Raw genomic sequence first — 13,713 nt, forward strand, 5'->3', positions numbered from 1 at the left:
CAAGTATATTGCTTTTTCAGGGGGTCAAAGGGTTTTGTATAGAGAAATTTTCCTAATTTTACAGGAACCTAGAGCTCCAGCACCACCAAACCAAAGATGCCAATTTATACACTGCCAAAAGAAAGATCATAAAATCATAGGACCGCCCCCCCCAAAAAAGTGTAACCATAGATGCAAACATACGACGACTTATTAGAATGCAGATTTCATAAAAGCAAGCCAATTTCCCATTTAAATTACCTCAGAGTGTAAGAACAGCTGTGCTAGATCAGGCCAACCCCATACATTCAGAGGGATCACAAGCAGCAGAACTCGTTTCTGGGCCACTTCTATCTAAGCTGAAGTGTTTCTGATTCAGGAGGTTGTATAGTACCATCAGAGCTAGCAGCCTTCAGTAGCTGAGTCCTCCATGTAGTTGTCTGGTGCTCTTTTTAAACCATTGCCAGATCTGATGGCAATGAATGCCATGTTTTAATAATGTATTGTGTAAACAGCTGTGGTGCTTTTAATTTTTTGCTGTTGTCCTGAATCTCCTTGTATGGCGTGTGGATGGCCTGTCAGTTGGGGAGAAAAGCATCTTTGTTCCCATTTTCCATGTTATGCAGAACTGTACAATCTTCTGTTATGCCCCCTGCCCCTTACTAGCCATCTTTCTAAGCTAAAGCTCATTCTCTTAAGCAGCAATGTTTGTCAGGCTTCGCCAATCTGTCTGGAGCCTCAGATCTACCTGGGCAAAGTGGTCCTTCCTTTTCTTATAACAGTTTTGCTTTTTGAAAAGTTCCATATTGAAATTTCCACCACACCTCGTATGTTCTGCAGTATAATTACAACAGGATGAAACTAGGTAAAATGTTACAGTATAATGCTTCAGACAAGAACTGTAAGGTAAAGACATTTTCAACTTGTACTCTATTCCTGGTGCCTGACTGCATCCAAGCAGTTTTCTTGGCAGTATTACATGTATGTATAAATCTATTGGGGAAGTGTAGCAGTTTGGAGTTACAGGTAGTCCTCACTTACCAACTCCCTTGTTTAGTGACCATTCAAAGTTACAATGGTATAAAAAAAATAACTTTGCGACCAATCCTTGCATATACGACTGTCATAGCATCCTGCCATCACATGATCGCCATGTGGACCCTTCACAACTTGCATGCATTTATGACCATTGTAGCATCACATGATCACCATCTGTGTGTTTTGCAGCTGGCTTGTGACAAGCAGAGTTAATAGAGAAGGTAGAAGTAAAATTGTAAGTTGCAGTCATGTGATGTTTTGCTTAATGACCTTGGCACTTCACTTAATTACCAAAGGGGAAGTGAAGTCATAAGACCGTTGCAGTCACATGATTTTCTGCTTAGCAACTGCGGCACTTAGTGACAGATTTGCTGGTCCCCATTATGGTTGCTAAGCAAAGACTACCTATAGTCTATTTTGTTACTTTTAAATCAGTGTTTCTCACCCTTGGCAACTTTAAGAAGTGTGGCCAATGCTGGCCAGGGAATTCTGGGAGTTGTAGTACACACATCTTAAAATTGCCAAGCTTGAGAAACACTGATCTAGAGCATTCAGCTGCAGAGATAAACATCCAAGGAATTACTGGTCAGTTCAAGCTAGCCTCTGAGGTTTCCAGAGTATCTTCCTTGAGTAGGAGTAGGCAGCTCTTTTGTACCCACAGCAGGTGCAGCAGTGGCACAGTGAGGACAGGTGGGTAGCACTGACATTGTCAATGAAAAAAACAGTGCTTCGGGTTTTTTAAAGTGTAAAGTGGGTAAGTTGACAGGGGCTTAATGTACCTTTCCTGACTCTTTTTTATTTTATTTTATTTTATTTTATTTTATTTTATTTTATTTTTTATTTTATTTTTTGCCATTAGTTTCAGCAGTAGCAGCTGAGTTTCTGGAGTTGTGAGAAATGAGCTAGGACCTATACAGACAATACATTACTATCACCGCCCTTTAGCAGTGGCAGTAGAATAGCGTCCTTGTGAACCAAAACTTCCCTGTTTGGGGGCTTGTGCTAGAACAGAATATGACAAAGGAAACAACTCCTAGATGCTTAACTTAGTCCTGGATGCTAAGCTAAGCTATTTTATTTAACGAATATACTGTACCTTATCCAGCACACACACACAGACACACACAAATTTCAACACACCAAATTACAAAAAGCTTGTTTTTGTTTCTGTTTTGTCAGACAGAGAATTCCCCTTTTTGATAACTGGAGTGCAGCTGATCTTGAAAAATGTTTGAATGTAAATTAAGTATCGGTACCGCATATCTGCTAATGACTAATGGATGTGCAAAGTCCTCATGGCAAACTTTACCTTCAGAGTTCAGCAGGAAAGAATAAGATAGTAGGCCAGGCATAAATCATGCCACTCCACTCTACTGAAAGAAAGGGAAGAATGCCAGTCTACTTTGGGAACGAGTCCTATTGCAAAGATGTCAAGGTAATTGCAGAGATCATGCACTGACTCATATCATTAATATTTTGTGGGTGCTGTGAAGCACACCTAGGGAAAAATAACTCAATCTGTCAGTCAGGGTTGTTAATTCTTGGTTTGGACCCAACGTTTGGGCCAACACGTGGAGGTAAACTAGAAGTCTGAAGCCACAGATCAATTCAAACAATTCCCACCTCATTTTACATGTCATTTGGGCTCTAGAACAGCGCCCTGAGAATTCCAGCTCCTTTCAGGACAATATAAGGAAAGATTCATATTCCTGAAGCTGCATATGCTCTTTAAGTTCTTATAGGCAGCCTCTCTTACCATTTCTGACTTTTTTTTTTTTTGTTCTCAGTTTTTGTTCTTCTGTTGCCTGTTTTTAATTAATGTGCTCCACTGGAACTTCCTATATAATTGCACGCACCAGGATCTCTTTTAGCTGGAAAACTTTAGGCAGCAATTAATCAAGTTTGGGAAGACTGTGAGGCAGTTGAAATACTGTAAAAGTTTTGTGGAAAAGCCCATTTGCCCTCACCAAATAATCAAGGCAACTTCGACTCACCATTTTCATCATCAATGAAAATAAAATGAAGGAGGGAGAATAAAACCTATGACATAAATTGGAATGTGGCACAAAGCCCAAGCATGGCAACCAGAACCTGGTTGGAGAACCTAGACTGCAGATCAGTATCATGTCTCTAAATGTAGCTCATGCTCAAGGACATTAAAACAAACAAACATCATGTGCTAAATAGTGCTATAAATCAAACTAATTACTTAATTTTTAAAATCTTTAGTGCAAGACCCACAACTTGCAGCTGGTAGTTAGTTCTTCTGTGTGTCCTTTATTCTCAGGAACAATAATGTTAAGAACATTTCCAGGCAACCAAACCTTTTCTCATTGCATTATTTAAATGAAGCAGGCCTTGAGCAAGGGGATTCTGATTGGTTAAGTACCAAGCTGCTACACACGAGTTCTTCCATGTTTGCAGGTCCACAGCATTTGCAGCGAACTGACAGCCAATCAGTCCTGTCATCCAGCCATTACACTGGGATTACAGGAGCTAGGAGCAAATCGGGTATCCCCTCTAACAGCCAGGCAGACTGCCCTACGCCATGGAACATAGTGCAGTGAATTTCTGGCCTGAAAACAGAAGTGCTCTCTTTGCAACAAACCTCACCCAGGAGGAAGCTGGGACCATGAGTGATGGTAAAGACCCAATGACAGGGTTCGCTGGTCAGCTTGGGCTCAGTTCACTTTAATGTTACAAGTTTACTTCCTCTGGAAGTAGCTTAAGAGTAAGCGGGTTTCTGCAGACATTTTTAGAGCATAGGCAGAAAGAGCCAACAGCTGACAGTAGTGTGCAAGGGTAATTTATTTGGACCTGGTCCAAATTTGTAATATGCTTGCTAGCAGTGTGCAAAGCATACAAAAGGGATGTTTTGCAGAGCATGTTGAACGGGTGAAGCATCTCTCCTTGAAGCATTAAAATAGCTACATTCTCCAGAAAACTCAGTGAGGTTGCTCTGAAATCTTTCCCCGGCTGTCTGTGTATACGTGTATGTGTGCACAGAGAACACTTCTGTTAGTGTTCCCTTAGGACCACAGGCAAAGTAAAGCAGTTGTGCAAGGATGCACTTATGTAGAAAGGCAGGGAAGATCCTTAAAGCAGCTGCCCCAAATTTTCTGAAGGACACAGCTGCTTGAACCACACAGTTTGCAAAGTGCTGTTTGGTAATGCTTTGCACAGTCATAATGATTTCCTTGTCCCTTCCCCAGACACTAAAAGCTTATTTATTTTGAAAAAAAAAACAGGCAATGATTAATAAATATCCATTAGGCCTTTTTGTTTATGTTCCTTGTGTTCTTGAAGCTTACTTTGATCTGATAGCCAAAAATGGCAGGGTGCCACATAAGTGCACCGATGATAGCCAGAAGCACACTGGCCTGCATTCCTCAGACCCTATACATTCTTTTAATGCCAGCCTTCCACAACTGCAGTGCTTCTGAATGTTCTCATGATCCTAAATTAACATGGCCATGCTGATTAGCATGATGGGAGCTGTAGTACTTCCCATTTATGGCTCCTCGGCTAATATACCACCAGTGTGCTGCAGGAATCCTTGTCTCTCAAACATCCAAAAGGGTCTTGGGTTTTTTTGCAGACATTCTCTCTTCTCCCCCCTCCCTCACTTCCCACCATGTAAGTGGTATACATAAAGATGGTCCAACCATGGGGGGGGGGGGGAATGAAATAATAGCCTGGGAGGGACTCTGCAAACCAGAAATCAAGCCTGCAGAAATATGAGCAGTATTTGACAAATTAAAAAATTGCAATTTTGCCATCTTGTTATTTAAGAACTCATGTTACAGATTCTGCAGAAAAATATAACTGGAAAGAACAATTATTTCCTCCACATTTTGAATTGTACCAGCTTTGTCATGCAGCTCTTTCTACTCTGCATTTTTCTATGAATCCATTTCTTACCACAGTTGTGCAGACTTTTGATCTATCCTAGGCACGCTAAGATTATTTTCCCTAATGCCAATTCATCTCTTTTCCCCAGATCACCTGGAGATTCTGCGCCACAGGTTTTGTTTAAGAATGAGGGTTGTCAGGGAGGAGACTCAGAATTGAGAGAGAGAGAGAGAGATGTCTGACGCATACCAGGAAGGAACCAGAAATCCCAACTCTTAAAATTCAAGAAAAAGAAAAACTGCCTTGATACGCTTATTTTGTAAGCTTTACAGAAAAAGTAGTTGATGTTTCAAGTAGCTGCCTCAGCTAATAATTTACTCATTTCAATACTGTAGCCTTTAAGAAAAATAAAACCAGCGAAGGAAGCAAAGTCCTCCCCCTCCCCAAATTTAATTTCCCATCAATTTTAACAGGCTCTCAGAATGGGTATGCTGCTGTCATTCATTCATTCATTCATTCATTCATTCATTCATTCATTCATTCATTCATTCATTCATTCATTCATTCGTAATTTTAAGGTCATTCCAGTCTGGTAGTTTAGCAGAGGATGTTAAAATATGAATTTCCTCCTGTTTATTAAGACTCACAGTCAAAACAATGAACAGATTGAATTGAATTGAAATGGAATTAGCTCCATGGCTGATGGCTATAGCAAATTTATTCTGCAACCTGATTTGCAGTGTACTGAACAATTATTCCAATCTTTAGGGAATCTGAACATGTAAATACTTCATGGAAGAGAATCTGCAGACAAGAAGCTTGGGGCAAGTTAACTCTGAGTAATTATTCATATTTGCTTTTCTTTAGAAAAGAGAACTTTTTTTAATATTATCAAAAACCTTATAAGAAGCTTATATGAATGAATGGGGTAAGGGGATGTTCAAAGACAGAGTAGAAATTGCATTATTTTGCTGCAATAAAGATGATCTAATTCTCACTCACCATTTATATTGCTTTAGAATCTTATGTTACTAGACTTCACTGTAATCCTTAGAGATAATCTCTACTCTATATATGAACAATTGAGGCTCAAGAAGATAAACACTACTGTTCAGTAAGATTCCATAAAGTTCTTAAAGTAGTTTAAACAATTATATGCCACTTTTCAAAACAAACCTTTTTCTAAGGTGGCTTAGAATTTACATCTAAACTATTTTACAGTTAATATCTAAAAAGTTAAAACGAAGAACAGCAGGATAGAACAAGACTAACAGAGACTAGTAAAAAACTAAAAAAAAAACACCCTACCTACATAATTAAAATAATTAAACAGTCACCAGACAGCAGAAACTAAAATAGCAGAAAGAAAATTCCATGTTTCAGCAATGGGAAAGTGACTATCTGTCCAGCCTCTATCAAGGATGTTGTTGTTTCAATTCTGCACTAAGCACAGGACTAAACTAGATGAATATCAAGTTGCCTTCCACTTCTAAGTTTCTGGATGTGGTAATCCAGATGTGGTAATCAAGCTGTAAATCTCCAGACAAATGAAATAAATGATACTCTTGTTATTTACCCAATCCTTGATTTACCCCTAAACAGGGCTATGATTTGCAAGGGCTCTTATATCCAAAATACAGGAAGTCCCCAGTTTAAGAACTGTGTCTGTCCTTAAGTCAAATTTGTATGTAAGCTGGAACAGTCTTATTGTATAATACTGTATACGTAGTATTGTGTAATGAACTCGAACCATTGTATATTTAACTCAAATCATTGTGTATTTAACTCGAATTTTGCTACAATAAGCTCTGTTCTTAACTATGGGTTGTCTGTAACCCACATGGTCTTAACCCAGGGACTACCTTTAAGGCCAAAAGCTACAGCACAAGCAAGTAATCTATTTGTGTTGTTCGTTGAGTAAGTGCCACATAAATGTTGATAAGAAGATGGGAGGGAGGGAGGGAGAGAATTCCCATTAAGCTTATGGAGGCTACTTAACAGGTCTATTTTTCTTTTCCTTACTCAATTTTTAAAAAGCCCTGAGAAATAAACTCCTTTCTGAAATTTCATTGGCAAAATTTGAGGGTGGGGAGAAGTGTAGGAAGAAAAACCAACCCACCCCAGCTTTACTATATTGACTTGCTTGCATTGCTGTACACAAACACACCTATATTTTCCACTTACATGTTTTTTCTTCATTGTGTCAGTTTTATGTGGAAGATCCAGTGGTATACTGGCTTATATTTATTCAAAGCCTGGAAAATGTCCTGCTGTAACTTAGTATACACATCTCTCCACTGAACTCAGGAAAGATCTTGCACATTCTTTCCTTAGGCTTTTTGTGTAATCAGTTGTTTCCCTGTCCATTCACATCAATGATCATGGAAATTATCATGTGTCACCAAACAGCAGCATCCCCAAACCTGCCACTGACAAACCAGAAGAGAGATGTCTTGGATTTCAAATCAGGGCTAGCCCGAGCATATTGCTTTCTATAACAAAATTATGCTTCCATCTTAGTTCCATACACTGAAGTTGACCAGATGGGGAATCAAGTATGACTTCAAACCTGGCAACCAGGCAAGGTCCTTCACAGAACCTGTGGATAATGGCTTGTTTAGGGAGGGGAAGGCAGTCCATATCAAGCTGTCCCACAATAGTTCCTTGCTTCCAGGCATATATTTGCTATCAAGTCAAACAAACATTGCAAACTTGTGATGGTGGTACAAGTGAGCCTTACATGAACTAAGCAACACAGTGAAAATGCAGCTTCTGTTGGGAAGCATGGTTGGCCTGATTGCCTCCCTTCCTATTTACTCTGCCAAGAGCACGATGCAGTAGGAGAAGAGGATGAATTGATCTGGCCTACAAAAAATCCAGTCAACCACTACATGGCAGCATGTTTTCAGTAACACCTTGCTGCCATCTAGTGGTTGTCCAGAGTTTTGGAGCCCAGAGATGGTATGTCTAAAACAGTTAGCAGGTTCAGGCCTAAAGTATACTGGCGCGCTACAGCTGCAGGAGAGACAAGTTGCTTGGCAGCCATTTTCCTCTTCTTTAAAGGCTCAGGCATTAGAATTCCGGCTTGCAGCTTGTATAGAAGTACCATGGATAATTCAGTGGCTCCACCAGTCATGTGTTTTGAATTTCTCACTAGTTAATAATTATAGAATGGTGAGATTGTTGTCTTCCAATACTTCTTATCCATAACGACTTCAAATAACACAGACAATTAATGCTCTAGCATGGGAACCAAAGCCAGCATCCAAGTTTAGGTCAGTGAGCTTCATGTAGTCACACACCAGATGTGTAACATTATAGATTAAGTTATTCCCTAGGAGGACTGTTGGAAAGGATGTGAGCACATTGTACAACCTATTCCATAGGGGGTGACATAATACATTGAAATGCAGATAGTACTAATGTTTTGATCCAGTGCTCTGTCGAGCAACACAGTGCCAAAAACATCAGTTAATTTTCAACAGCAATACTGAGATATGATCTCAGAAAATGAATCTTGTAAACTGAGCTGTTTTGCATCCCCCAAATCTGCTGCTCATTTAACTGAAAATACGAGAGTGACATCATTAAAAGGGGATGGGGAAAAGGCATAGGGCTTAGTAGAGGACTTTCTCATAAATATATGATTACAGACTATTAATTATAATCATATCAATGTGCCATATAATATAGAAAGGCGCCTATACATCTCACAGTGCCGAGCAGGTTTCCTACATCTGCACATTTAAAAAATATATATTATTTAAGTATACTATTTATTTTATAATCCCAACAACTATCCAATGCACAATACAATTATATTTGGAGCATTTGGGGGGCAAGAAAGTTTTATAGAGATTCCTTTCACTGCAAAGAAGAACTAAGAATACCAGTATGCTGTCTAACTTGCTCTCCTTGTATCAGAAAAAGGTTGCTTCTCATTTGTGTGGTGGTCTCCTCATCCTTCTCTTGTTGGTGGCGAGACTAGAAGAGTCCAAGTTTGCTGGGACTGCATTCTTTACACGCCATTCAGTCCCTCCTGCACTGCCAGCAGCTGCTAGACCACAGTTAGGCTACAGTACATAAGATCTGCACTGTGGTCTACAACCCTAAATCCTCCTAAAACAAAAAGCAGCGTGAGCCAGAGAGACATTACAGTGCCTCCCACTATACAAGCACCACTGTGCAATAGACATAAGGTCAAAAATGGTCCAGTTATATGAACCTCTGTTATCTGCTATGAATACTTATTTCTTCAAAGAGCTTCTTCTCCATGAAACTGCTTTTCAGCAGTGTCTCTATCAATATGGCCCCACACTGCACACCTTGACAGGAGATGCAGGCTGCAGAGCTAGACTCCTAGTGAGCTGCTGAGGAGGTTGTGATTGGCTGGAGGGTTAGTCCTACCGTAGCCTACAATTTTTCCTTCCATGGCTGTTCAGTTTAGATGTTTTGAGCTACATTTCCTCCATTGATTCAACATGCCCCCAGCCTTGCTTTAGAATTACTCCAAGCTGTCCTCCCGAACAAAGAGAATTTCTCCCTATCTTATCCTCAAGTACTACCTCAAAAATTATATTGACAGGTGGGCTTTAATACTGGCAGCATTTTATATTTACTGATGATATTGTGGAAGATTGGGCCATGGCCATTACAGCCCCAATGTATTAAAAAAGGGCAAAGGAAATACATTTGCATGAGGTTTGAAGCACTTCTTCAAAATAATTTGTTCAATGTGTTCAGTTTTACAAAATAATGCTGAAAAGATCAACTTTCCTATATGTGCATTCATTGGCCGTCCCTTCCTTCCTTCCTTCCTTCCTTCCTTCCTTCCTTCCTTCCTTCCTTCCTTCCTTCCTTCCTTCCTTCCTTCCTTCCTTCCTTCCTTCCTTCCTTCCTCTGTAGAAGTACACATGAAAGTCTTTTCTTTTTCCAGACTCTGTTTCTTAATGTATGGTTTAATTTTTTCTTTCTCTCCATATGGAGCAAAGTGAAATTAAGAAAAACACACATTTGAAAGAAAAAAGACTTGGAAAGAGCTCATGTTTTCCAAGAGTCTGTTACAGCTGTTAATTTGTGGCCAACCTCAGTGGAAAGTAAGCAAGATGGCAGCATAATTTGACATGAGAATTCGGAAATAGCCTCATTCCAGAACTTGGCTGGCTTGGAACTGGGTTGCACTGCCAAAGCTTCAAGTTGTGTTGTGTCATTTTTTTAGAGAAAATATTGATGCAGCTGGAGAGGACTTTGCTATTCTTTCAAATTGAAGCTTCATGGAATAGTGATGATTGCCTTTGCTCAATAGATGATAGTGAACAGGTCTGACAAAAAATGAAAATAAGGGTTATTGTGGTTCTTTGTGGAAAGTGGTTCTATCCAAACCTCAGAAGTCATGAACTTTAGCAGAGTTTTAAGCTGAATTTGAACATTGTGGCTTGGGTCGGTTTTCAGCATCAATCTGACATATTTTCCTGCACCCAGTATTTCATTGTTCCTCAGACAAAGTATTTATTTTTAGAGACTATGGAGCAGTTTTGAGAGATACAGGTAGTCCCCAGGTTAAGAATACCCGGTTTACAGACAATCCATAGTAAAGAATGGACCCTAGTGTAGCAAAATTTGAGTTAAATACACAATGATTTGAGTTAAATACACAATGGTTCAAGTTCATTACACAATGCTACTTATACAGTATTATACAATAACACTGTTCCAGCTTACATACAAATTCAATTTAAGGACAGACCTTGGGAGTGGAACTCGTTCTTAAACTGGGGACTATCTGTACTTTCAACCAAATAGAAGTACAAGAATAATTTCTGTAAAGAGCTATGTAACTGTGAAACATGTTTATTCAATTATTTTAATTAATTAATTAATTTTATTTATATGGCTGCCCATCTCATACATGACTCTGGGTGGCTAACAGTTAAAACAGGATAAAAACCAAGTAAAAAAAGAAAAATAACCCAAATCTGAAACAACATAAATAACATAAAATAGCAGCCAAGAACACTTATGACATCACACCTTCAATACAACCATGACCAAGAAATGGGGTCACCCGTACTATCAGGGCCCCACACTTGATGGCAAAACCAGGTTTTAATGCCTTGAGAAAGGCCAGCGGAGTCGGGGCAAGTCTGATCTCAGGGGGGGGATGATGTTCCAGAGGGCAGGCACCACAGCAGAAAAGGCGCTCTTCCTGGGCCCTGCCAGATGGCACTTTCTTGTGGACAGGACCGGGAGCATACCTCTTCTGCTGGATCTCACAGGACTGGCAGACTCCACTGGGGAGAGACCCAAGCCATTAAGGGGTTTAAAGGTAAAGGTCAGCAGCTTGAAATGCACCTAGAAGCATACCAGTAGCCAACGTAGCTTGTGGAGCAGAGGTGTCATATGTGCTGAACAACCAGACCCATAATTGCTCGTGCTGCTGCATTTTGCACCAGCTGAAGCTTCTGAATACTCTTCAAGTGGCGTAATTAACTTATTACATTAATCTTTAAGAACTTGCCAGTGTGTTATAGTGATTAAGGTGTTGAACTGCCACAGTGGAGACCTGGGTTTAAGTCCCCCCTCAGTCATGAAAGCTTACTGGGCGACCTTGGGCCACTGACTCTCTCGCCACCAACCTATCTGCCCATATTGTTGATGTGGGGAAAAATAGGAAGAGGGAGTGTTATGTCTGCCATCCTGAGCTTCTGACTGAGAGTTGGGAAAGAAACCTAACCAACCAATAAATGAACGTGCATTGCCTAACAACAAAGGAAGATTTTTTTCAGATTGTTTATAGCTAAAGATTCATAGATTTAATTGATCGGTTGCTTAAACTCAGTTGCACATCCTCTGACCTGGGAGTCATACCACCAGAGGAATGTGTAGTAAGGAATCTTTTGTAACTATCATCAGTGATTGCTGAAGGCAGTGCATCAAACCTGGCTAGGATGAATGCCTTGCAATATCTGTAACTTGTTAGGGATTGGCAATAGCTGGCATGGTACTGAAGATAAGCCTCCAAAACTTACAGTAGATTGCCTTGGTGCCATACTGTGTCTAGAATTCTTTCTTTCAGAAAGTTTTTTTGGCTTGGTCATATCCCATCCTTAGTATTTTGTTGTTGTGCCTTTGAGTCAGTTTTTTGACTCCTGGCGACTGCCTGGACAAGTCCCTGCAGTTTTCTTGGCAAGGTTTTTCAGAAGTGGTTTACCATTGCCTCCTTCCTAGGGCTGAGAGAGAGGGACTGGCCCAGGGTCACCCAGCTGGCTTTGTGCCTCCGGCAGGACTAGAACTCATGGTCTTAGGGTTTCAAGTCCAGTGCCTTCACCGTTACACCATGCTGGCTCAGTCTTTTGTAATACCTCACTGGAAAAGCCATATAAAGCCAATTTTTCTCTGATCTGTATTTTCCATGTAGGTTGACAGTTACCCTTGTTTATCAGAGGAGTTAGTCCTATTGGGATAAACATTAATTTTATCAAGTAATGAATGATGACAGTCCAAAGCCAGGCCTCTATCCTTGTCGTTCTCAGTTCCAATCTCAAAGCTGTGTTACATAGATAATTATATAAATCTAGGGATTTGTATAATTGATCTCAAAAATTTAGATTGCACTTTCTCTGCTGGAGCTAAGTTAGAAAAAGTCCCTAATTGTGCACCATATAACTGTGCCACTATTTTTGCCTCAAATAATAAAGGTGGAACACCCACCTTTAGAGAAATAGAAAGACAAAGTAACCACGACCCTCCTCTTGGTCACCTCAGATACATGAGCCAGGTGTGGATTTCTGCATCAACATGAGCAAAAAGAGATTCCTGAGTAACTAAAATGTTCTATAGTGTGGCAAACCAACTGTTAACTTTATTTATTTAATTAATGTAATTAATTTAATTTAATTGTTTAAACTTTAAATTAAATTAAATAACTTTATTTAATTAATTAATGTAATGTAATGTAATTGTTTAAATAATGTATATGGCTGCCAGTGTCACAACACTGACTCTGGATGCCCCAGGTAAACGATACATCCCAAACATAAAACCACATCAACAGCAGAGCTCTCCTAACCTCCTGCTCCGAATGCCTGGGGATACCACCAAATCTTCAGAGTCTTACAAAACTATAACAGGGTTGGGGCCATCCAGATCTCCAGGGGTATGTTCTTTAGCTCTCATACCAAAGGTCATGTTTTATATATATACTTTATTGGCAGTTTTTCATTTTTTAGGATTTTAGAGCTCTTCTCATCCCTACAAGAGTCAGTGAAAGAATGATCATGTCATCAGCTAAAAGAGCAGTAGGATATGTCTGTTGGCCAATTTTGGTGGATGGAATTTACTTTTATTAGGAAAGTTATTGTGTATTAGTATTTATATAAAAATTGAAAAGTAGCAGAGCAAGGACACCTTCTTGCTTTATTCTCCATTCTGTATGATTGAACCTGTTAGCTGCCCTTGGGAAACACCTCTACCCTCAGTGTAGTCTTATTATACAATTTGTATACCAGTAAAAGTCATCCTTTATCAATACTGCTAGCCAGCAATTCTTCCATAATACCCCTCAAGACTCAAAGCCAAGCTTGAGATTTATAAAAGGGCATAAAATGGGCTTTCAGATCTGCAAATATATTTCTCTATTAGAGAAATATTTTTTCTGCCTGAAAAAAGAAGCTGCTGCTTTAAAGGATCATTTACAAAGAGAAATTGAAGATGTGGGAGCATTTAGCTTTGAGAAGACAAAACTCACTGGGAATATGATAATACTCTTCAAATTCCTGAAAGGATGTCACACAGGATTAATTCACTATCACTTCAGAGGGCAGGACATGGAATAATCAATTTAAT

At 39.6% G+C, this 13,713-nt stretch overlaps 1 long non-coding RNA gene across 1 annotated transcript in view; it reads left to right on the top strand.

Annotated features, from left to right (window-relative positions):
• The first annotated feature begins 2,390 nt into the window (after positions 1-2,390).
• LOC112540667 (uncharacterized) overlaps positions 2,391-13,713 on the top strand; it is a 31,741-nt gene continuing 20,418 nt past the window's right edge. The window contains exon 1 of the long non-coding RNA XR_003084734.2: positions 2,391-2,452. This is a non-coding gene — a long non-coding RNA (uncharacterized LOC112540667). The remainder of the gene's footprint in view (positions 2,453-13,713) is intronic.

This window comes from Python bivittatus, unplaced genomic scaffold (genome assembly GCF_059951505.1).
Source record: "Python bivittatus isolate LINGU-HERP-01145 unplaced genomic scaffold, Pbiv_v1 ctg000020_np1212, whole genome shotgun sequence".
NCBI lineage: Eukaryota > Metazoa > Chordata > Lepidosauria > Squamata > Pythonidae > Python > Python bivittatus.